This window comes from Gavialis gangeticus, unplaced genomic scaffold (assembly GCF_001723915.1).
Source record: "Gavialis gangeticus isolate Ggan-Ray unplaced genomic scaffold, GavGan_comp1, whole genome shotgun sequence".
Lineage (NCBI taxonomy): Eukaryota > Metazoa > Chordata > Crocodylia > Gavialidae > Gavialis > Gavialis gangeticus.
Genome location: NW_017729032.1, coordinates 68,757,138 through 68,779,702, shown reverse-complemented (window position 1 = coordinate 68,779,702; position 22,565 = coordinate 68,757,138). Strand labels below are relative to the sequence as shown.

The 22,565-nt window shown below is 41.6% G+C and overlaps 1 protein-coding gene and 2 long non-coding RNA genes across 7 annotated transcripts in view; 2 read left to right on the top strand and 1 right to left on the bottom strand.

Annotated features, from left to right (window-relative positions):
* TSC22D1 (TSC22 domain family member 1) overlaps nt 1-22,565 on the bottom strand; it is a 163,060-nt gene that overhangs the window by 44,006 nt on the left and 96,489 nt on the right. The window contains exon 1 of one of the 5 annotated variants that reach the window (XM_019524086.1): nt 18,026-18,261. The exons of 3 other annotated variants lie outside the window; for them this stretch is intronic. The gene's annotated coding sequence lies outside the window, so the exon portion shown is untranslated. Of the gene's footprint in view, nt 1-7,434; nt 7,518-18,025; nt 18,262-22,565 lie in introns of those variants that run through there. One more of the 5 variants, XM_019524084.1, reaches the window with a different exon arrangement.
* LOC109302516 lies at nt 7,661-12,154 on the top strand. Its single transcript, XR_002098818.1, has 2 exons — nt 7,661-8,884; nt 10,871-12,154. It is a non-coding gene; the product is annotated as an uncharacterized LOC109302516 (long non-coding RNA).
* On the top strand, nt 14,797-16,522 carry LOC109302517. The gene is made up of 2 exons (XR_002098819.1): nt 14,797-15,480; nt 15,784-16,522. It is a non-coding gene; the product is annotated as an uncharacterized LOC109302517 (long non-coding RNA).

The following is a 22,565-nucleotide window of genomic DNA, read 5'->3' as shown; positions in this document are numbered from 1 at the left end:
CCAGAAGGATTTAACCATTCAAACAAAATGTGCGCTTTTCCTATACTGAACAAATAAATGACAGTGTTCCACCATGAATATTCATGTCATATCAGCTGATGTTCACTAATAACACATGCACCAATAATACCTAAAAGGCAGATTGCAACTTTAAATACCACTTCAGTTTATTAACCCCAAGGGTACTTTGCTGATCCAACACATTCTATACTTTTTAAAATGTTTATGTAGTTTTTAATTTAAGAGGTATATTATTTTTAATATATCCAAGCTAGGGAGCTCCTTGGTGCTTAAAGACAAAGTTTTTATTTCTGCATCTTTCTTTATAGTTCTATCCACAAAAGTTCAGAGACACTAAAACTTTCTGTTTTCCTGCTTTCTTATATAATAAAATGGGAAAGTTTTGAGATTAAATAGCACTTCCTGTTAATGCATGAGCTGAAAAGGCTCTTTGACTCCAGTATTCACTTCTTCTCTTCATCCAAAAAAGCTTGGATTTATTAGCCTTACAGATATACTGAAAGCCCTCTCTCCTTTTGAGCCAGGAATTATTTTTTCAAATCACAAATCGCCCCCCCCCACCCCCTTTTTGCTGGCAGTCAAAAGAACTGCTTATCTAAGGCCCATTGGATGAGGTCATAGGGGAGAAATTCTGGCAAGATATGGCACAATATGATTATGCTTAATAGAAGTTATGTTACTTTTCTGCTTTATAGTTAATATGAAAGGGATCGATCAGTTCACTACACTGTATTCATCACAAATCTTACTGTTAATCCAGAGGAGAAAACACCATACAAAGTGGGAAAGTAAGACACTGGGACAGAGAACTGAGCACAGCAAGTATAGAAGGCAGCTTAGAGGGGAAAGTGGAAAGAAAACAAGGAATACTAGAGCTATGGGCATAAAGATAAGTTGCAGCTGCAATGCCCACAGGGGTTAGGCTCCCCTTTCTCATGAAAAGGCAAACTCTCCCTACACTGCTTGGCTTAGAGAAGCAGTACCATCCTACTCCTTCTGAACAGGTGTAGCCACAGCTCCCCTTCATCCAGTGCAGTTTACTCACTGATTGCCAGGATACAGCATGACTCAATATAGAAACTGTGGTGTAACAAGCAGAATTGGTGCCCAGAGCAAACCCCGCAGGAGAGAAGGGATAAGAAGCCTTATCCACGAGTTTCCGGCATGGGTGTACTGCCAGGGTGAAGACGGTGAGAAGTGGGGGACAATTCTGGAGCCCTTAAGTTGGCACCTGGGGTGGATGCCCTTCCTATTCACCCCTAATTATGCTACTGTGTAGAAAAAAAGAAAGATGCAGTTGCAAATGCACTGCAAATTGAGACACCTTCCCCAACACCCCAAAAACCTGGGAATCACTGGAATAAGGACTGATCTGGGGGACATTAAGTGATCTTCAGTAGAGCTTCACCTGTTGGCTGGAGTAAGGTTACTGTAGCAATGAAGATCTGCAGGGTCAGATGCTTCCGCTCATAGGATGTGCTTTGTCAGGCAGAAACTACTGTTGCTCAGGAAAGGAAAAGGTAAGAGCAGAGGAGCAACGTTCTTGCTATGAATGGCCGGCAAAGCCCACAGCTCCCCTTGGGAGACTGACATTTTGATTCACTGCTGGGTATAGTGACAGCATCAAGGGATAAAAGCTGCATACATACACACATATAGGCAGTACAAAATTAAAATCTCCCACTGAAAAGGAAAACAACTAGCTATCTTATAATTGGATCAGAATGCAGAATGTAATAATACATCCCAGAAGAGAAATCTAGTAACTGACTATTTGTTAATACAAACAAAACAAATGCTGTGTTCAGAAGTAAACCCTTTGAAGGCCTGACCTACATTAGAGACTGTTTTCTTCGGCTCTGCGTACACTGCAAGGTTGTGACACCCAAGCAAGCTTAGACACTGGAAGAAGTGCTGGCACAGAGCTCTTTTGGACAGGCTAATCTGCCCTACTGAGAAAGGCTATACCTGACTCCAAACACATTTAGAGCAAGTATGGATGCATTGTGCCACGACATGGCAGACCTTCAGAGCTGTTTACCATTGCTCCACAACTTTAGCACTGCTACTCCGTGTCAACAACTGAAGCACATCTGTTGACAGTAACCTAGCAGCTTCTACGGTTTTAAACTGCATCATCTAAACCTATAGAGGTAAAACAGAGGAGAGCAGCTGAAATGCAAGAAGCCTGTCCTCTCCATTTTACAACTGACTCAGCACTGCGAAGCTCTAAGACAGGCTGTAATTCAGGGGTGGGTAAAATGCGGCCCGCCAGCCCATTCTATCCAGCCTGTGGGGAAATTAATATTTATTTAATAATTTAGAAAATTAATATTTATCTGCCCCTGGTTGCCTGTCATGCAGCCCTCAATGGCTTGCCAAAACTCAGTATGCGGCCCTCCACCTGAAATAATCGCCCGCCTCTGCTGTAATTAGATAGACTATAACAGGGGTTTTCAACCAAGGGTATGCATACCCCTGGGGGTACTTTGGAAGGCCCCAGGGGGTATGCGGCAGTGGTGCAAGAGAAGCTGCCGGCACTTCCAGTTTCACTCCCACGTGCAGGTTAACACACCACGCCTCCCCCCCCGGCCTCGTCCAGAGCTGGGCAGCAAGGTTGCAGGGTCCCAGCTTGCAGGGGCTCTATGGAGCAGGGCCAGCTGCCTGCTGGTGCAGCCCAACCTGGCTCCACAGACCCCTGTGAGCCTGCACCCAACTCTGGGCCCCACCGGTGCTGGCCTTGAGACATTGGTCCCAAAGCATTGGGACATTTGTCCCAAAATAGTGACCAGTGGATGAGGTGCCTGTCAAGGGGCGGAGCTACCCATGTGGCCCTCAACAGCTTGGCAAAACTGGGTAAGCGGCCCTCTGCCTGAAATAACTGCCCGCCCCTGCGGTAGGGACACTGACCTGAGGATGGGAGTAGGGCAGGCAGAGCTGTCTCAGACTGAGTGGGGCAAGCAGTGATGGCACTGGGAGGGGAAGGTTTGGGGGGCTACGGCCACCCCAAAACTCAGCTTAGCTTCCATAGCCACCCCTCCAAGTCCTACTGCTGGCAGCTGTCCCCGGGGGGAGATGGGACAAAGGGGAAAATAAACCTTCACCTTGCCCCTTCACTTCAGGAGGCCATGCTGTGCCAGTGTCTGGCCAAGCAGCAGTGAGGGGGGAATGATCCTGACATGGGCTGCTCCGCTCCGGCCAGGCAGATCCTGGCTCAGGTCCATGCCCGTGGGACAGGGGATGTAAGAGGAAATTAACCACCACCCTCCATCTCCGTTAACTTCATGCTGCTGGCCATGCCTCCTGCCACTTAAGCAGTGAGGGTGGGGGTGGGAAATGCCTGGCAGGGGCTGCTTCCCCCTCCAGGGACACCCTGGCTGGGGTCCTTGCAGGCTAGGGTTGGGGTTTATACCCTTCCCCAATTATACTCAGTGTCCTGCAGGGCCTGACCACACAACTCTCTCCTCTCCACCCCAGCATCTAGCCCGAGTCACTGCAGGCATGTGGCTCATTTCCCGAATCAGAAGTGAATGTCTATTCACTTGCCAATTGGTTCACTCCACGCAGGTTAGACTGACCTGCCAACATGATTCAATTCAGGCTCAGGCTTTTTGAATGTCTGTACTTAGCCCAGGTCTACATTCCCTTCCCCCCCACCCCCAAACCTGTTTCTCACCCATCCTCTGCCACAATTTGCATTTTCACTGACTGGCATTCTTGCATACTGCCCTCTGGCTTCTATTCTATTACAACCAGGAAGAGCACAAAACAACTGCAGATGCTTCCTCTGCCTGAAGAAGGGGGTTTGCACCTGAAAGTTTGCAAAAACATTTTCCAGCCATTTTAGTTGATCTAATAAAATAAATTGGACTTACCCAAAGAACCTTGCCTGTCAAAATACATAAGGATTTCAGATTCTGAAATGCTTTTAGAAGGGATGTGCATTTCAATGCTTTATAAATGTCAATTTATCATCAAGTTTAAAGGGGGCAGGGGTTCCAAGGACCCTTAAAACATCCAAAAGTATTACTTTCACAATCACTAGATTGTTGGACTAGATTGTATACGGTAAAGACAAAAAGCTGTTCAGGCAGGCCTACAGAAGTCACTAGGTTATCTGCTAATGAAAAATGAACATTTCCTGTTTTATTAAATACACAAACCAAGTTATAATGCAAATCAATGTTTGGTCTAGGAAGCATTTGGACATACTGCATCATTTTGTATGCTCAGATATCTGCATCTTTCTGGTTTCATACATATACGTGCACACACACACACTTTAATAAATTCAGCTAAGTATAACTATTAGACAGCTGAAAATCTATTTTTACCAGATAGGGTTACCAGCAACCCAAATTAGAAGCATGTGAGAATCCTTCAGTAATTTGTTCATTCAGCATTTAAAATGTTTTGTTTTCAAATTTGTGGCAATGATGCTCATAACTGATTATCAATATGACCAGTTCATACTATATTCAATATTTTGTACTGAACTCTGAAATAAAGAGGAGAAAATAGGCCCCTAAACCACATTTAACTAAAGAATACAGCAAAACAAAAACTGATATTGCTATATGAACAATTGTAGAACCTCACAATTTGTGTCAACATCTCTCTCTTTGGAACACTCTAGCAAAGCCAGAAAGTACCATCATAAAACCTATTTCTATGGCAAGTGCACGGATTAGCAGACTCACAGACCCCTTCTGGCCCTATGATCATCCAGTTTTACAGAAATTTTAAAAGAAACCTTCAAAGTGTCCCTTCCTCCCCACAAACACTTTTCAGAGTTAGGTTTCAAATGCTCTAACCAACCACCGAAAAAGAAATGATCTGTAGGTTTAGAAATTCAAAACATGAGTCCTTTGTTGTCTTCCTTCATCCACTGTCCCAAGGAAAGCTTCAGTATGCCAACAACCTAACATCTACAGCTAAATCACCTGAACATGGGAACCTGTAGGGTTAAACAGGTCCTTCAGGTGATTTGTGTTCCACTGCGTAAGTTGGTAAATATTTAAAATATGAGTTAAAAAAAATTCATCTTTGTAAACAGCTAGAAACCACCACACTAGTTGAAAAGCAACTATTATTCCTGAAGGCAAGATCCATTTTCCATGTGATAATGGGGTAGTACAAGAGGTATTTGTTAAGTCTTTATACCACACAAAGATGGCCTTCAAAACCCCACAGCTTCCCACCTCCTGGACAAAGGCTGTTGTATAGATTTGTAGATGCAGGGTCAAAAGGGACCTTGTAGATCTTCTAGTCCGACCCCCTGCCCTGGGCAGGAGAGAAAACTGGGCTCAAATGACCTCAGCTAGGTAAAGATCAGCCTCCTCTTAAAGACCTCCAAGGTAGTAGCAAGCACCACTTCCCTTGGAAGTTGGTTCCAGATCTTAGCCACCCTGACTGTGAACTAGTGCCTTCTAATGTCTAGTCTGAACCTACTTTCTAACAACTTATGGCTGTTATTCTTTGTTACTTGAGTGGGACCCAGGGGAAGAACGTCTCTCCCAATCCTCACTGGTCCCCCCTAGTAAGTTTATGGATGGCTACCAGGTCCCCCCTCAGCCTTCTGTTGTATAGAGGGGGAGGAGCACCTCCTTGGCCCTGCTTGTGATGCATCTGTGGATTCACAACAAGGTACGGTTAGCTCTACTGACCATGTCCTCGCATTGTTGGCCCATGTTCATCTTGGAGTCAATAATGACTCCAAGATCTCTTTCTGCCACTGTGCTTTTGGGAAGGGAGTTCCCCAACCTATAGGCAGTAGGAACCAGCAGCATACCTAAGAGCAGCACCCTGCACTTGTCATTATTGAATCCCATGCTATTTTCATTTGCCCACCCCTGTAACCTGTCCAGGTCCTGCTGTAATCTGTCCTTCCCTTCTAGCATGCCCACCTCACCCCTAATCTAAGTGTTGTCTGCGAATTTAAACAGGATGCTTTTCACCCCGTCGTCCAAGTCACTAATAAAGAAATTGAATAGCGTGGGCCCAAGGACCAAGCCATGGGGGACTCCACTGCCCACTTCCCTCCAGGTTGAATATGACCCATCCATCACCACTCTCTAAGTAGGACCCCTCAGCCAATTTGCAATCCATCTGACTGTGTAGGCATCAATGCCACAGTCGCCTAGCTTTTTAATGAGAATGGGGTGGGAGACAGTGTCAGAGGCCTTCCTGAAGTCCGGAAAGACCACATCTACCCAGACACCTGTGTCCAATGGTTTTAAATTTTTATATCATTTTAAAATTTAAGAGATACACTTCTGAACTCTCTTAGTATTGCTGGAAAAGCTCTTCAAGTTCTCCAAGTATGAACATTATGGGTACTGAAAGATGTGGGAGAAGCAACACATTAGTTCAACGTGGCTCCTCAGAGTCTGTATAGATTGTAGGTTTCAGCATGGCTTTTTGGGGCTTTTATGTAACTGCTGATTCAATCAGCTATTAGATAAAAGTGCCAAAAAAGCCCCTCTGAAGTGCCTGATCTATACAAATACTGGGCAAACTGGATCCAACTAATGCAATGCTTCTTCTGGGCACCTGCTGGGTTTTGCACAGGGGTGGGCAGAGGTTAAAATATAGCACCATCCGTTTTGGAGGGGGAGCGGGGGGGTATGTCTGTGAGTTTTAGGAGTTCTTACAACTCAGCTGAAGGGAGGCGATGGGGGAAGAGGGTGCATACAAGTCATTAACTAAGCCAGGCATGGCCAACCTGTAGCATGGGTGCCAGAAATTGTACTGGCAGCCTCTATATGGCATATGCCAGACTGGGAAAGGAACAAGATGTACAGCAGCAGATTGGGCAGGGGAAGGGATCAGAGTAGCACTCAGGGAAAGTGCAGGGTGTTTTGTGGCATGCTAGCCAAAAAATCTGGTCTCCACTGAACTAAGCCATTCTTTAACCAAAACATCTATTCTCTCAACTGCTCACCTTTGAAGGTCAACTCCATGTTTAAGCTTCCAAACATGACTACGTGGGTTAGAGCGTGATTTTTTTTGCCAACACTTATCCTGACAAAGATATTTACATCAAATGTGGTTTATTCCAGTTCCTCAAATAAAATAAGCCATGTTGTTGTAAAAATATTTCTATACTTGAATAACTGCACCCACATAAAACAAGCATGCAGAAAATCTCAACTCATTTTTTCTTGGCTCGCTGAGGGAGGTGAGGTAGTAGAGGGGTGGTGGGGGAAGGCAAGCAGCACAGGAGAGGAGAATGGGTAGGGAAGGAACTTTCAGACTATCTTCTTTTGCAGGTCACCTTTCTAGGCAAGTCTCATAATGACATTCCTGTAAGTATGACCACCCTTGTTCAATGTGCTATGCATCATAAAAGCCTCCAAGCAAAAGCTATCCTCAACCAATACTGATGTATAAGTATTAAAAAAAAATCATTACCTGTGTCAAAAGTACATCATGATTGTTGATGAAGCACATTCCAAAAGAGGAAAGGCAGGCACATGGGAAGAAAAAGGAAAAAAAGATTAATTTGTAATCCAAACTTCAATGTATAGTAGCATACACAAATATGTCCAGCCCAGTTGCACATAAACTGTAATTGAAAATACACTGAATCTTTTATACCTACAAAGGTAATTGAGTATTACTTTATCAGTATATCACTGCTTTTTATGTACCAAGTAAGTGGGACATTTATCACTTTAAAAACATTCAACTTCAACTATTCTGAGATTAACCAAGAAGAAACCACTGAGATGAGCAGACTATTTAATCAATTTAGGGACTCTGGCTTTGAATCTTATTCATAGAAATGTCTACACTAAATATTAAACTACAAACACTCCTTATTATAAACCAAGACAGGGCAGGGTGGCATCTTAGATATTAACTTGCCCAGAAATGGTAGGCGGTCCCTATGAAGGCTTATGCCTTTCCAAACAAGTCAATCTCTAAAAGATGCTACCTTACCTTCTGTCTGACTGGAGACTAATACAGTTAGCTACTCTGCAATCCAAACTGAGACAGAGCTATATCTCACCTCAGAGGTTTATAACAGCTGTCCATAATTATTTTCAAAGCCAGGACCACGTCTTAACATAAGAGTGCCTTGTGAATGTCATCCTTCCAATTAGCAATCAAGTACTATCATCATCATAATGTACTGCAGATATGAAAAATTACATTAAGGAAGTACTTAATGAACTTTCACCATCTCTGATATAATGAGTATGCTGAATCATCTTTTTTCTCCTCTTTCCTTTTCCCACTCCCGGCTGCTGTTTTCTCTCACTGTGTCCTCTTGTCAAGGTACTGCCGCTACTCCATTCCTTACTCAGAATTGCATGTTTCTATATCACGTTTCCCATGCTTCCTTACAGGGTGGTCAGCTATCTGGTCTGTATCAGCACATCTGAAAAAACGGGATCACCAAAAGTATCTATTTTCCCCTTCTCTTATGTAATATTAGCCTCTAGTGGACACAGATTATTTGGGTTAGCCTAACTTCAGCTCCATTTAATTTTCCAAGCTTTCTGCATAGTAGAGCTTGAACTCTAGAAGCATCTGAAAACAAGGAGAGCTGATACTTTTTGTGCACTGTTCCCCGGTGCTACATTAACTTCCAGGAGACCTTGTGCTAGTCCAGTGGGGAGTCAACCTTCTTGGCAGGTTTGCCACAAAAATAGCCCCGCATCCTTCCTAAGTGCCACTATAGTCCCCTTCCTCTGCCTGATCTGCTGCTCTTTGTTCCCTACTTTGTGCTCCCTGCTTTGCCTTCTGCTTCCTGTCCTATTTGCTATTATGCTGCCTTGTCCCTTCCCTGACCTATCACATGCTACACATGCTTGCTTGTCCCTTCCTTGACCTGCCTATGCCACATGTGGCACTCGTGCTGAAGGTTGGCCACCTTGGCATTAGTTAATAGCAAAAATAGCATGTGTGCACTCTCTCACTCTGTATTCAGTAACACATTGATTTTTAAAAATTCAATAATGCTTATGTCTATTAATAAAAAGTCACCTACATAAGCTCCAGGCATTTATGGTAGCCAAAATTAAAGAAAAACCCTATGTAGCCATTCAGTAGACAAAATCAAAATCCCTTAAACCACCAGCTCTACCAGAAAACAAAAAGCAACACAAAAAAGGCCAAGACTAGAAAGTTAATTTGGCTATCTGCTTCTATTCAGTTTACCCCTTAGAAGAAAAAGAACAGGAACATAGTTAAGTGGCTTCAACATATGTTGCAAAAGTAATAACAGTGGTAAATAATGAGTTTTAGCTGCTTGGGATGAGAGCCAAAAGCCACTGATATTTAAACTTCTTGAGCAGCAGAGAGAAAGGGGAAGGAGAGAGGGAGTGGGGGAAACGCATAAAGAGCAGAAAGGTAGTATTTCTCCATAAAACTTGGTAAAAAAAAATCTAAGTTCAAATGGCACCAGGATGCCCAGCTAATATTAGAATTAGAACCAGTCAAAAGTTCTCCATCAAAGTCTTTTCCAACATAAAAAAACCTTTTCAAATCATTTTTAAAAAAATGTACAGAAATCAAAAGATAAGGGGGGGGGGGGGGAGCTGCTGAGAAGCAAAAATGGCTCTTCAATTAAATCCTGAAGTTTTAAAGACAAGCTGAAAATTGTCCATGAAACATTCTGTTGGAACAAAATCATCCCCCTATTCATTGCAATCTTCTGTGAAGTCAGGAGGCAAAACCAAACCAAACAAAACCAAAGATAAATTATGAATATTAAAGATTTAAAAAACATGAAAACAAGTCAGAAAATCCGCAATCCCCAATCTTAAAATCTGTCCCATCACAATGAACAATATCAGGTTGCCCTTCCCACACATTTTACTACTGTATGCAATATACATAGCAACACTCATTTAACAAGAAAAGCAGGGAAGGTATTAAACAAGTACACCACGGTTGAATTAATATTCTACTTCCTGGGCCCTGCTGTGATCCAGTTACTTGGGAGAGGTACCACAAGACTGCTAGGCTCTTATAACTTTATTTTCTGACTTCTATGAGAAAAGTGCTTCTAGAGAAGGGATGCAGGAAGAGGGTAGGGGCACCTACTAGGACTGTACCTTCTAATAAAATGGGAAAGTGTACTTGTGTGTAGCTCTTCTCTCTCTTTCTGCATCATCTTTCCCCTGCTCAAAAAGGTGGGGAAAACAGTTCCTGACAACCCTGCTTAATGCCGTTTTGCTTAGTGCTATTTCGCTATAACGCTCATTTTACATTGATGCCCGATTCCACTTAGCGCTCAGCGAGTTTCGTTATAGCTCACAGGCTCGTACAGCTGGCAGTTTGTTTCGCTTAATGCTATTTCCCTTAGCACTTAGTTTTTCGGGAACCAATTAAGAGCGCTAATCAGGGGTTGCCTGTACTTCCTGAGCAGGTCACTCCTAAAGAACTTGGTAGACCACTCACTGACTGCAGGATTTGAATAAACCTCCAAGATTGGGTTTTCTTTTCCTGGCAAGAGATTATTAAGGACCGTCTACTAGTACTTGAACTTTGTCATATTTCATCCCTTCTATAATATATTAGGCTCTTAAAAAGAAAGAGAACTTTTGTCTATCCTTGTCTATACAAGCTGGGTATACACAGGATCCTATGTACACCAACTTCTTCAAACGAAGAGAACCCAAATCACAAAACTAAACTACCAGTACTCCCAGCATCTCGGGAGCAATGCACATTGACTCCTGTATCTCTTCTAAACAGCCCTTTATGAAGTCAAAGTTAGGTGGAAATCCAAATCTACCTTTTCACCATGAAAACCTTCCTGGAGTTGCACAGGAAATCAGCTAGATCAAGAGTAACTGCACCTCAGGAATTTGAAGCTTCCAGATTCTAGGCCAAGAAGTTCTGCCAGGGCCTTCCAAATCACCCAAGTCTCTAGTGGGTGAAGGGGCTATGTGCAAGTGCCAAAGATCACTTTCCCTAGCTGTGGGAACCAAAGTCTCAGAGCCAAAAACAAAATCTTACCAAAACAGATGCGCTGTATTCCTGGGTTTGGCATAGCTGTTCTTACCAAATATGAAAATAATATAGATATTGTCCTTCCTATTCTACTCTTCATGTCTTGTGCCATCTTTCTCCAGTTTCCAACTGCACAGTGTTTCTCCTCTAACCTGATGGAATGCAGCTGGAGCTTTCCACATGATTTAATGTTACCAAAAATCAGCTAATTAATGGTTACCAGCCTTAGTACGGCTTTCCTCATTTTCGGCATGCATTCTTCTTCAGCCTTTTGTTGCATTTTATTTCAAATTTGACCAGGCCATTTTGGGGGCAGGACCATCTTCCTATGCATTTGTACAACACTAAGTACAATGTAATCCTAATTACCATGGGGGAAGATGAAAGGTGGGGGGTGAACACAGCTGCAATATGAAGAAACTGTCCTCTTTTAACCCTATATTCTATTCGTAAAATCCTGACACGCTCAAAAATACTGGTGCTTCTTCAGAGAAAGGATTAACATGACCCTTTCTTTCAAGAGACCTGTACATGATAGCAGAAGCTGAGGAGTAATCTGCAATTTTTTACAGAATTTAAAAGGGAGGATGTATGTGCCTGGTGGGGTCAAGAAGAAAAAAAAAATAATAATTCCCTCTGGTACATGCCAATACTGATTTTTAAGGTCAGATTTTCAAAGGTACTCAAACAGTCATTTCAGCACATCCCTGAAATGCTTAGGACCCAGCAACTCTGAGAGATCATGATGACAGCTTTTGGATATGAAAAATCTTTTGAAAAAAATCTGTCGTCTCATTCAACTGCCTTAATGGCAGTGGCTTAGGAAGTCTGGCTTACAAACTCTATTTTGTTTCATCGCTTTTGCCTTAATTACTTGTCACATTCCATTCATCTTGGCTCTTTTTATTTTTTGCCTGTTTCACATTGGATCTTAGCCAACACACCACAATATTGTTGTGCTTGTATTCAGACAGGGATATGAAAAGAACTGCTACTGGAAATAAAGGTAATTCCATAATAAAACACTTCCATTTTCCAATGTGAAGGCAACTGGTTACCCATGTTTACATGCAACACTGACTCCATTCACCAGGCACATTTTAGTTTTATAAAACTAGATTTTAGATCAGTAGTTCTTAATCTCATTAGACTCAAAACTTGTCTTCAAAAATGCCAGCTCTTAGCTTTCACTTGTTTTTTGGAGAGAGGAAAAACAGAGCAATTCTTCTACTGTGAAGAATTCAAAAAGACCACACAACAGGTCAGAATGTTTTGACACTGGATTGCCATTTGAAATCTCTAGGTTTCTTTTGTAAAACATGTGCAGGTGTCTGCATACCCAACAGTGCCAATATTGTATGAGTGCCTTAAAAGGATCTTGTGGCACCCCAGGCCTGGTTCAGAATCAGCGCTTTAGATGAGGCAAATGTTCAGGTACCCAGACCTCTGATTATGTAACATAACATCTGTAAATGTTACACCTTTTTTTTTTTTTTTTTAAATGAACTGTTCTGTAAAGATCCAAGATATGAAAGCATTTCTGAAGTTTTTATTCTTCCACTTCTTCACTAACTGAATTTTATAACAAAGTAAAACTTGTTCCCTTGTTCAGGAAAAGAAAGGAAAATTACCACACCAACAAACAAACAAAAAAAACAGTAATAGGGAAGGTAAACAGCACTTCAGTATTTAAAAGACTAATTGCCATAAGACTCTGTGTAGGGTGGAAAAAGAAAAAGTAGTGAGAGGAAATATGCATAATTGAAAAGATCCCTTACAGATCACTCCAAGTAAGTATTAGGGGTGCACCAACAGAGATTTTGGGGGCCAATACCAATAGCTGATTTTAAGGAGGCATATCAGCCAATACCAATCTGATTTCCGATACAGCCGCGTGCAGCTGATAAGTCTGTTGTGGTGAAAGGGGAGGGGGAAGGGAAGGGGTGTGGGGGGGCAGATCAATGCCCCTCATGGTGAGGGAGGAGTGGGGGTGGGGCAGGCATGGAATGGAGCCCCGGCTCATCTGGGGGATGCAGGGAAGAAGGCAGCAGCTCCTGCCACTGCACGCCACTGGTCCAGAAGCCGCTCCCACCACTACTCCCACCACTCATTTGGGGAAGACCTGCCTCTGTATCTGCACAGGGCAGGGAGGGTGGACTGTAGCTGCGGGCTGGGGCCTAGGACCACTCTGCGCTGCACTCCAAGTGGGCTGTAGCCTGCCCAACTCCACCCCCATGCAGATCTGGGGGATCATGCCCCCCACCCCATGCAGATCCAGTGGAACATAACACATCAAGCCAATTTCTGATATAGGCAATTTTCTTTATATCAGTGCTGAACTGATATTGGCCCAATGTATCAGTGCACCTCTAGTAAATATGTATCAGAATATGCCACACTGCTCTGTGAAGATTATGTAACCAGATAACTGGATGGGTTGGACATTCCTAAACCTAACATTCTGCCTCTAAAATATTTTTCATATTATGAAATTATTAAATTAATTCTAAAGGTCAGGCTGAAGTTGTCTTCATTTAAACATGAGACAAGTCACACTTCCTTTATTACTTAATATTGTAGTGTTTCTATGTTAACGTGAATAGCGTGACAAGATTCTGCTTGTATTTTGGTGCATCTTATTCGGAGTAAGCTTCCTATTACAGAACTGAGGAACAGAGATAATCATTTACCCATTCTTCCTCAGGGCATCACGCTATTTTGAAATACAACTTGACTAAGTGAAGTCTAGCTCTAAGAACTACGAAGTAAATCCTCAAAGTGTGAACTGAATGCAAGCTGACAGTGACAACTGTTTGAGTCTGCAGAAATAGCTAGCAGTGTGAACTGTTCATCTTAAGATGAGCATTAAACACTAACCCTGTGTTGGTAATTTGAAATGTCAACACTGTTAGCTATCTCCCTGCTGATCAAAGCCCATGAGAATATACATTATCAGATTACAATGACCTGCACAATTTCTTCCAGGTAGCATTAATCAAAATTCACCAGCAAGTGGAGTTTGGGCTGCAGATGCAGCTTGAAAGAATACTACCTCCTCCCCAGTCTGGATCCGGGTATGCCATTTAATATGGAACATGATTAAGGCATAATTTATTTACAACAAGAAAGTTATGTTTACAGTCCAAATGCCAAAGAGCCTCTATCATCTGTCATTTTGCTTCTGGTTGTCCAGCACAAATCCTTCTCTCATTAAAGCCAACAAATCAAGTTCCTTAATAATATCTGAATCCTTCACGGACATTTTTTCTGGCCTGTCAAATTATCAAATTTATCTGGTCTTGGATCTTTATTACTAAGGTTATTAGTACAGAACTGCACAGCCCTCTCAAGAAATCAATGGCTTCAACTTCCTTCTCACCACAAAGCACACTTCTGTCACTTAATTTGGCTGTTGTACCCACGATAACAGAGAACAGAAGAGAGCCAGCTGCATTTGAAAGTTTTATGAAATGCTTTTTCCTGCATACATTAAAACAGTGAAGTAGAAATTAAATATCGTAAGATCATGGCAAAATAAGGTTGGGACAGACCTTACGAGGTCACCTAGTTCAGTCCCCTGCTCAAGACAAGATTGGAAGTGATCTGAAAAGGCTTCCATTTAGAAAAAATCTAATCAGAAGCAACCAGCAGCTTCTTAAGGATGTTAGAAATAAACTTTTGCAAGATAAAGTGTCAACATCTACCTAAATGTAGCCATAAAGATTTCATATATATACATTGTATGCATAGAATTCAATAGGCATTTATTTAAAAAAAAAGCCATCCCCCCCACCAAAAAAACCCAATCCTGCCACCTTGTGGTATACTGACAAGAATAATCAACTACACACACACTTTGGTGCCTTCACTGCAGCTCTGAAAGTGTACCTTAACAAATTCTTCTCTAAAACACTGGGTAATAGTTAAGACTCATTCCTCATTCACATATTGGCTACACTGTGTTTCAGAAAGAATCCAAGATATTAATCCACAGCGCAGAGTCAACTTTTGGGAGGGGTGGGGTGGAAAAAAAAATCACCTAACAACTAAATTTAATTTACAATATGCCCTAGTTTAGCCAACTATTCCAACCTGATTGTAAATACAATTGAGGATATACCCTGGCTAATAAGCACAGAGGAAATAAGATGTGTGCTACACTGTTGAACTGTTTATAATCTTAGTGCCTTAATTGCAAACATTCCACTGACCACTAGGTAGCACTGTTTGATAAGGTTAACAGAGAAGTGCCATGGAAAAGGAGGACATTATGGAAAAGGACGACATTATTCCACTGCAATGTGGCTTGAGAATTTCTTAACACTCAAAATTGCATCTCAGTCTCTATATACATCAGTAACTCACTCCATAATGCCTAAAACAAGAGTTTCCCAAGTCTCTTTCAAGCATACCTTTTTCTACAGTCTTCTCAATCACCACCTGAAAACCAACAGGAAAAAGAAACCCTTGCATGCAAGCAAACAAGGCAGAGTCTACTCCACTTGCCCGTCAGTTCTCCAGTACATGTTGCATCCTTAAAGAACATGCTGGATCTTTACTGAGAGGCCCAGGTTTTGCTGGCCCTTACACAGGTATAAGGGGAGGACTTAAGAAGAGATTCATCTTCTTTTACACTGCTCACGTAATAAGGACCAGGCAGATTTGCAACCCAAACTGCGCCTCCTATAACTCACATACCTTGAAAGGCAGCCTTCAGTCAAAAAAAAAAAAAAAATTACATACTAAAATGCATCCCTGGGTCCCCTTGGAACACAGCAAAATGGCACCTGGAAGAAGGTCCTTGCCATACATCTGTTCCCAGGAAAGTATTTTGATTGTCCGTAAGGCTCCAAGTATTGACCTACCAACTTCCTTTTCCCTTCATCTCGTTGCCCAATATTTATTCCACATGCAACAGAGCCAATCTCAATATCATCTGGCAGAGACAGCAAAGGAAAACCTTCCCAAGACAGCATCCCCTATTCCTCCCTGACAAAAAAAAGTCACAAAGAAACAAGAGGATAGAAGCGGGACTGTATCAAACCCAAAGAAGGAATTCAGTACAGAGCACAAGCCTTCAGCAGGCTTCCTTCAATAACTGCTTTGAGATGGGCACAGTCTCCAAATCAGTAATGACATCATAAAAGAGTTGTTACCTTTGAACAATGGCTCACAGACTGCATACATCAGCTCTGGAGGGGGTGTTTAAAAAACCCTATGGGCCAGAACTACCATGGCTTTCCCTCTGAACTAAAATTTAAACCTGTGTGCATGCACAATAGAGATGATCTGGTTGAATTCACAGCCCTGGAATGACAGAAGGAAGCAATTACAGTTTTGCGTACTAAATAGTCTTTGAGATTATGCTTCATTTTGAATGGATCTGTAGCAGACTGAGCACATGACTTCTCTGGAAAGTTAACTTCTCAAATGCCACACAATTATGGCAGAGCAAAAATAGGCTCTAAGCTACTATAAGAACCCAAGTGTTGTTAAAGTCAAAAGCAACTGGAACAGTATTAGAGGCAAAAGGGGAAAAAAACCCCAATGAACAAAAGGAAACAATCTCTCAAAATTAGGCAGGCACATCAACACCAAACTTCATTTTTCACTTTAAAATAGTCAAATGACAAAAGGACTATATATCAAAATCATTTCTCCCTTCTTCACAACAAAGCTAGCATCACTTCTCAGTATATCAAAGTTAAAACAGGCACTCTGATTAATCGGATTACCAGTTTCCCCACCAGTACTGTCTTGAAGAATCAACTATAATGGCTGATTAAATTTGCCTCCTGCAACACTCAATTTCCAGGAGGCCATCAGCGCATTCTAGAGCAAACATGGCCATGGCTTCCTACAATGTTGCATGTTTCTCTACGAAGTTTGTATTGATGAATAGTTCTTCTCATCCTTTTCTGCAGTCTCTCATATTGTACCACCAGAAGATCAAGTCATTTGAAACCTGACCTCTCTGCTTATTTAAAAATAATGATGTCTTCCCCACAGAAATTGTAATTACTCACTGAGATAATTATTTTAATTCTAATATTCTAGATTTGAAACCTAACCAATGACTTTCAAATGCACAGGAATAATCATTCAGAGAAGGTAAAATGAATCATTAATGGATGTAAAAAAAACCCCCAAAAGCCTAACTATTCTCTGTTTACAGAGCCATATTTGAAAGTAAATGTCTAGTATGTTTAAGTGTTCATAATTAGAGGATATATACATGAGTCATTAGCAAGCCATTTAAAGTCAGTTTTCATTATATTTATAATTTTAGTGGTGCTCCAGTATTTCTGATAAATCAAACTAAAAAGAATTTTTAAAAAAACAGTTATCTTAGTAGTCTTTACCTTGCTGTTTGGCATTTTTGCTTCCATTTTTTCTAAAAATCAATTAGTTTGGAAGACAGACAAATAAATGGGCCACAATAACTGTTTGCAAATACTTGAAAGGGTACCATTAAGACAAGGGAGAAACACTGGTCTCCCTTGCAACAAGACGCACAGAAATGAGTTTGGAGTTCAGCAAAATGAGTTTAGAACAAATTCCCCATAACCACTGTCCTTGCAGTTATTGTTTGACCACAGAACAAGCTTCTTAGGAAAGTTAAAAAGAATCTCCTTTACTGGAGGTTTTCAAATAGGAAACTGGATAGGCACCCATCTGGGACATTTTAGGAACAACAAAACATCCATCTGTTGTTCTAGGCCAACCCCACCTGAACAAGGGGTTGACCTAGATGACCCGTGAGGTACCTAATTCAGTCTTATGATTCCCCTGGCTAAGATTTTTTTTTAATGAATCAGAATATTGGCAAACATAGTAAGGAGTTACTCTGTCTGACTAAAGCATCAGTAATACACCTGACCATGTTCACATTATTTTGTTAGCAGAGAAAGAATCTATACATTGCCACCAGGCATTAATGAAAATTATTATTTTGGTCCCTGCAGCAGTATGAAAGTTCACAAGACAAAAAGCATTCATTGCCACAACTACACTATAAAAGAGAAGGGCTATTCACCTCTAACTTGATTGTTCAGAGTAGATATCAGGAAAAACTTCCTTTGCTAAAGCAGCTCAGAGAAGTTGCACAACTGCCCTCATTAGAAGTTTTCAAGAGGCATCTGGATAGGTATTTGATAAGGATAGTTAAGGAAACCACACCCATGTTCATGTGGGGTTGCACCAAATGACTCTTGATGTCACTTCCAAACCTATGCTTCTAAGGGCATCTGTAAAATGTCCTCTGGAGTGGGGTGGAGGGGCACTTTAAATTAAAGCTGCTCTGAAAGCCGCTCTAACTAAAGCACCCAGTGTCATGTATATTCAGCATTCCATGCTTCAAAATGGCGGCAGAGGTGCTTTAACTAAATGAGCTTTAGTTAAAACGCCTCCGCTGCCATTTTGAAGCACGGGGACAATGAATACATGGTGGCACAGAGGATGCTGGAGTGTGCCAATTAGCACACTCTAGCAGACTTGCAGCAGGCTCTATTACTTGAGAGTGCGCCGATGTGTGCTAATTAGCACACATTGGAGCAGAGCTCCGTCACATATATCGTTGCCCTAAGATTTTAATTATCCTGTCTCAGCATATGTACACTCTCAGATCACATTCACAAAACCCTCAAGCAGTGGTAATCTCAAAAGGATACTTAGTACTGCAATGTTTTTCCAGTTAGGCCATCTGATTTTAACAAAGAACTTGACATCTTGCTCTGAACTGACATCATTGAAAACAAATCCAGTGGATGAGACACTATATCAATTTATAAATATGAAGTCTCCCATTTAATAATGGATTACCTGTCACAACAAAAGCTAATACTACACTTTGTTATCATGCTCATGTATACATTTGTCCACTAGTTATGCTTTTAACACTGCACACATGCTGAGAACTCTCTCAAGTGTTTCTTTCATAAGATCAAACCAATACTGTAAATGATTACTTCAGCAAGTGGGCTTTGCTTCTCTGGCCACTTACATGTGAGCAATCAAGTTTTTCTGTTGGCAAGAAATTCTAAACCGAACTCTTCTCCAACAGACTACCTTGATTAGATTATGTACGAAAATGTTAGTGCTGTAGAAGGAAAGGAATATTAAAGCACAGATATTTATTCTCAGGTCAGTTGAGAAGTAAGACCATTCAACCAGGATTTAAAACTACCAGAATAGATTTAATGCCTTGCAAATCATATTCACGCTACCAAGTAGTCTCATGAACCATAACCTAGGTCTCCTGTGGCCCTGTTGCAAGGGAAAAATAGGCAGATGAAAGACAGAACTTGGTATTCACACAATCATAGGAAAATAGGGAGGGACCCTAGGAGGTAATTTCATCCAGCACCTCACCACACCTTCACTAAAGACAAATTTGTCTGATGTGCATCAAAAACTTCTGATGAAAACTCCATAACCTCTGTACAAAATCTGCTCCCGTGCTTAAACCACTTTCACAATTAGAAATTTCTTCCTTTGGCAATGTTCCCTCTAGATAGAGACTAACTGATCATTATTGCTATAACAACCCTATTTATACTTGAAGACTTACTAAATAATTCCAATTCTTCCAACTTTTCCTTGCGTCAGGTTTTCAAAACATTTAATTTTTGTTGTTTCCCTCTAAGCCAGGGTCAGCAATGTTTTTGGGCAGAGTGCCAAAGCCACCTGCAATCTGGACTTGTAAGAAGTTGGCATGCCAGGGGTGGATGGCAGGAGAGCCACAAGGCGCCCAATCCTTGTTGTGGCAGCACAGCCCCAGCCCCTTCCCTGCTGTCTGCCCCAAAACGCATGTGCAAGGCAAAATGCCTTTGTGTGCCACACTCTGGCACCCATGCCAAGGGTTGCCTACCTCTGCCCTGCTCTAGGCTCTCTCCATTTTGTTTACATCTTTCTTAAAGAGTGGTACTCAAAAGATGGACACACTACTCCCAGTAAGCCCTCAAATATGATGAATAAAGTGGAATTCCCTTGACTTGCATAACACTCCTCTTAACACACCCCAAGTATGCCATTAGCTCTTTTTGCAACATTACACTATTGACTCATATTCACTATGTGATCCACTATAGCCCCCAGCAGGTTCTTTTCTACAATACTGCAGCCTACAAAGCTATGGTTCTCCATTGATTATTCCATCCTAAATGTATTTTTTGCATTATCTTTATTGAATTATATACCCCATTTAAATTTCAGCCAACTGCTCCAATTCATCAGTCATTTTGAAATCTAGTCCCATCTTCCACCATGCCTGCAACCCCACTCAAGTTTGATGCCATCTGCAAATTTAAGTATTCATTCAACTGCATTCTCCAAGTCATTAATAAAGCCTCTGAATAATTCTGAACCCTGAATATACCTTTGAGGAACCCCATTTGTTACTTCTTACCAGTTTGAGAAGGAGCAATTGAGAATTACTCTTCAAACATAATATCCAAATATTTACACTGCCCCCATAGTAGCATTGCCTCAGTTATGCATATTATCCAATGCCTTACAGGTGTCCAGGTGTATCATCCACATTATTCCTCCCCACCCACAGGGCCCATTTCCCTATGGCAGAAAGGAACAACGCTGGTTAGGCATGACTTGGCCTTGACAAGTTTATGTTGGTTTTTCCTGATCCCCCTATAAACATTTTGGCTACTTATAGATGTTAAAACAAAAACAACAACAAAAGCCATGCTTTACCAGAAGAAGTAGTGCATTAGTTCAACCTGGCTATGCAGCATTTTTACAGATCGGGAGCTTCAGCAGGTCTTTCTGGCACTTTTACCAAACTGGTTCAGTCACTTATTAGATGAGAGCACCAAAAAGCCCAACTAAAGCACCCAATCTATACAGACACTGCACGAGCCAGGTCAAACTAACAATGTCTTTTCCAGGCATGCACTGGGCTCAGGCAGAAGCAAAAGAACACCAAGTTTAAAGTAAAGCACCTTTTTTTGTTTGTCTGTTTGTTTAACATCTGTAAGTAGCCTTTAAGGCTTACAAGTAGACTGACTATAGCACATACTCTGGCTCCTTTTCCCCCACCTATACTAGAAAATGGTCATTATATTTGCTGTTTCCAGTTTTCTGGAATGGCAAACCTAACCTATGTGAATTCTCAAAAAGTAACTGGCTACAAAGACACTGTCACTAGTCAGTACTCTAGAATGAGTCATAAAAACGTAGCAAATTAGGGTTGGAAGGAACCTCAGCAAGTCATGTAGTTCAATCCCCTACTCAAAGCATGATTATCCCTAACTAGATCATCCCACCCAAGGCGCTCTCAGGCTGGGTCTTAAATACCTCCAAATATGGAGATTCCATAGCCTTTCTTGATAACCTGGTCCCAGTGCTTTACAGCCCTCCAAGTAAGAAATATCCTAATATCTAACTTAAACTTCCCCTGCTGCAACTTAAGACCATTGCTCCTTGTTCTGTCATCTGCCACCACTGAGAACAGTCTAGCGCCATCTTCTTTGGAATGAGCCTTCAGGTAGTTGAGAGCTGCTATTAAATTCCCCCTTAGTCGTCTCTTCACCAGATTCAATAAACCTAGTTCCCTCATCTTCTCCTTAGAAGTCACGTGCCCCAGCCCCCTCCACTGTCCCATCTTCACTGCCTATCCTGGACTCTCTCCAATTTGCCCACATCCCTTCTGTAACAGTAGGCGCAAAACTGGACACAGTACTCCAGATGTGGCCTCACCAGTGCTAAAGAGGGGAAGAATCACTTCCCTCAGTCTGCTAGCAATACTCCTACCAATGCAGCCCAGTATGCCGTTAGCCTTCTTGGCAACAAGGGCACAGTGTTGGCTCATATTCACCTTATTGTCCACTGTAATCCACAGGTATTTTTCTGCAGAGCTGCTGCATAGCCAATCAGTACCAGTGCATGCACAAGACTTTGTACTTCTCCTTACTGAACCTCATTAATTTTTTGTCAGTCAATCCTCCAATTTGTCAAGGTCTCTCTGAAATCTAGCTCTACCCTCCAGGGTATCTACTACTCCCTGCAAATTGATGTCACATGCAAACTTGCTGAGGGTGCACTCCATCCCAACCCAACCACCAGGTTGCCGATTAAGATATTCAACAAAACAGATCCCAGGACCAACCCCTAGGGGCCTCCACTTGATACCAGCTGCCAACTAGACATTGAGCCATTGATTACTACCCTCAGAGCCAGAAAATCCAGCCAGTTTCCTATACACCTTACACTCCATTCATCCAACCAATTTGTACTTCCTTAGCTTGCTTGCAAGAATGTTGTGGGAGTCAGTATCTAAAGCCTTGCTAATATCAAAGTACATCACATCCACCACTTTTTCCCTGCATCAACAGAGCAAGTTCTTTCATCATCAGGGATCCTGATTTTCTGATAAAAAAATTCAGATTGAATAAAGTAACCCAAAATCCATATTTTTCCGTGATTAAAATGAAACACCACTAATATATGGATATATAGTGGCATTTCATTTTAATAATGGAAAAATGTGGATTTTGGGCTACTTTTTTAAATAAAAAAATTGGGGGTTTGTTTTGTTGGATTTTTTTTTTTTTTTTTTTTTT